The sequence below is a fragment of the Coturnix japonica genome, chromosome 32 (genome assembly GCF_054131305.1).
Source record: "Coturnix japonica strain WE chromosome 32, WE-NBRP24, whole genome shotgun sequence".
NCBI lineage: Eukaryota > Metazoa > Chordata > Aves > Galliformes > Phasianidae > Coturnix > Coturnix japonica.
This window is the reverse complement of record NC_140694.1, coordinates 5,534,112-5,537,500: the sequence shown is the minus strand read 5'-3', so window position 1 is coordinate 5,537,500 and position 3,389 is coordinate 5,534,112.

Below are 3,389 nucleotides of genomic sequence, written 5' to 3'. Positions count from 1 at the left end.
AAGCCGGGTAGACCGTGCCGACCTAGTCGAGCCGCATGGGCAGCGACGCCTAGCCGCCGACGCCGTGCCCCCCCCCTCCTTATTCCCCCCCCCCCCCCTCTTCCCCCCCACCCCCGGAGACGCTCGGAGCCGGGTACTCAGTGCCGTCGCAGCGGAGCAGCCACGAGAGCGGCACTTGGCCACTTCCGCAAAACGTTCGAGCCGAGCTGAGTCCGCCTGGAGAGGCTGGACCGTGCCGGCGCACCCGAGCCTCCGCGGCCGAGACCCACCGGACGCCGCCGCGAAACGTCCGAGCCGAGCCCGCCGAGAGCGGTTGGACCGTGCCGGCGCACTCGAGCCGTCGCGGCTCAGATAGCTGGACGCCGCCGAGGAACATCCGTGCCGAGCGGAGCCCGCCGGGACAGGCTGTGCAGTGCCGGCGCACTCGAGCCGCCGCGGCTCAGATCGCCCGACTCCGCCAAGGAGCGTCCGAGCTGAGCGGAACCCGCCGGGAGCGGTTGGACCGTGCCGGCGCACTCGAGCCGCCGCGGCTCACATCGCCGGATGCCGCCGAGGAACGTCCAAGCTGAGCAGAGCCCGCCGGGAGAGGCTGGACTGTGCCGGCGCACCCGAGCCTCCGCGGCTGAGACCCCCCGGACGCCGCCGCGGAACGTCCGAGCCGAGTCCGCCGAGAGCGGTTGGACCGTGCCGGCGCACTCGTGCTGCTGCGGCTCAGATCGCCAGACGCCGCTGAGGAACGTCCGTGCCGAGCGGAGCCTGCCGGGAGAGGCTGTGCAGTGCCGGCGCACTCGAACCGCCGCGGCTGAGACCCCCCGGACACCACCGAGGAACGTCCGAACCGAACGGAGCCCGCCGGGAGAGGTTGGACCGTGCCGGCGCACACGAGCCTCCGCCCTGGCCAGCGGTCGCTGCACGCCCGGCTCGAGTTGGTCGGCACGGTCTACCCGGCTCCGAGCGGACCGAAGCTCATGCGGCGGCGGCCAGGGGTCGCTGAGCGGCGGCCGGCTCACGTCGGCACGGTCTACCCTGCTCCGCCGCAGACGCTAGAGGTCGCTGACGGACGGGCTGGCAGACGTGCAGCGACACCTAGCGACCGCCGCCGAGACCTCGCGCACGCACGGAGCAGGGTACACCGTGCCGACCTAGCCGGGACGCATAGGCAGCGACCCCTAACCGCCGCCGCTGAGCCCCACGGCCCCATCGGAGCCGGGTAGACCGTGCCGACCTAGTCGAGCCGCATGGGCAGCGACGCCAAGCTTCCGACGTCGTGCCCCCCCCTCCCTCCCCCTCAGTCTTCCCCACCCTCCCCCGGAGACGCTCGGAGCCGGGTACACAGTGCCGGCGCAGCGGAGCACCCACAAGAGCGGCACTTGGCCACTTCCGCGGAACGTCCTAGTCGAGCTGAGTCCGCCTGGAGACGCTGGACCGTTCCGCCGCGGCTCAGATCGCCCGACTCCTCCGAGGAGCGTCCGAGCCGAGCGGAACCCGCCGGGAGCGGTTGGACCGTGCCGGCGCACTCGAGCTGCCGCTGCTCAGATCGCCGGATGCCGCCGAGGAACGTCCGTGCCGAGCGGAGCCCGCCGGGAGGGGCTGTGCAGTGCCGGCGCACTCGAGCCGCCGCGGCTGAGACCCCCAGGACAGCACTGAGGAACGTCCGAACCGAACGGAGCCCTCCGGGAGGGGCTGGACCGTGCCGGCGTACACGAGCCTCCGCCCTGGCCAGCGGTCGCTGCTCGTCCGGCTCGAGCTGGTCGGCACGGTCTACCCGGCTCCGAGCGGACCGAAGCTCATGCGGCGGCGGCCAGGGGTCGCTGAGCGGCGGCCGGCTCACGTCGGCACGGTCTACCCTGCTCCGCCGCGGACGCTAGAGGTCACTAACGGACGGGCTGGCTGACGTGCAGCGACACCTAGCAACCGCCGCCGAGCACCACGGCCCGCTTGGAGCCGGGTAGACCGTGCCGACCTAGCCAAGCCGCATAGGCAGCGAATCCGAGCCCCCGCCGCCGAGCACCTCTGCACTCTCGGAGCCGGGTAGACCGTGCCGACCTAGCCGAGACGCATAGGCAGCGACCCCTAGCCGCCGCCGACGAGAACCACGGCCCGCTCGGAGCCGGGTAGACCGTGCCGACCTAGCCGAGCCGCATGGGCAGCGACGCCTAGCCGCCGACGCCGTGCCCCCCCCCCCCTACTCCCCCTCACCTTCCCCCTCTATCCCCCCCCCCCCCCCCCGCCTGGAGACGCTCGGAGCCGGGTACACAGTGCCAGCGCAGCGGAGCAGCCACAAGAGCGGCACTTGGCCACTTCCGCAGAACGTCCGAGCCGAGCTGAGTCCGCCTGGAGAGGCTGGACCGTGTCGCCGCGGCTCAGATCGCCCGACTCCGCCGAGGAGCGTCCGAGCTGAGCGGAACCCGCCGGGAGCGGTTGGACCGTGCCGGCGCACTCGAGCCGCCGCGGCTCAGATCGCCGGACGCCGCCGAGGAACGTCCGAGCCAAGCGGAGCCCGCCGGGAGAGGCTGGACCGTGCCGGCGCACCCGAGCCTCCGCGGCTGAGACACCCCGGACCCTGCTACGGAACGTCCGAGCCGAGCCGAGCCCGCCGAGATTGGTTGGACCGTGCCGGCGCACTCGTGCCGCCGGGGCTCAGATCGCCGGATGCCGCCGAGGAACGTCCGTGCCGAGCGGAGCGCGCCGGGAGAGGCTGTGCAGTGCCGGCGCACTCGAGCCGCCGCGGCTCAGATCGCCCGACTCCGCCAAGGAGCATCCGAGCCGAGCCGAACCCGCGGGGAGAGGCTGGACCGTGCCGGCGCACACGAGCCTCCGCGCTGGCCAGCGGTCGCTGCACGTCCGGCTCGAGTTGGTCGGCACGGTCTACCCGGCTCCGAGCGGACCGAAGCTCATGCGGCGGCTGCCATGGGTCGCTGAGCGGCGGCCGGCTCACGTCGGCACGGTCTACCCTGCTCCGCCGCAGACGCTAGAGGTCGCTGACGGACGGGCTGGCAGACGTGCAGCGACACCTAGCGACCGCCGCCGAGACCTCGCGCACGCACGGAGCAGGGTACGCCGTGCCGACCTAGCCGGGACGCATAGGCAGCGACCCCTAACCGCCGCCGCCGAGCCCCACGGCCCCATCGGAGCCGGGTAGACCGTGCCGACCAAGTCGAGCCGCATGGGCAGCGACGCCAAGCTTCCGACGCCGTGCCCCCCCCTCCCCCCCCCTCAGTCTTCCCCACCCTCCCCCGGAGGCGCTCGGAGCCGGGTACACAGTGCCGGCGCAGCGGAGCACCCACAAGAGCGGCACTTGGCCACTTCCGCGGAACGTCCTAGTCGAGCTGAGTCCGCCTGGAGACGCTGGACCGTTCCGCCGCGGCTCAGATCGCCCGACTCCTCCG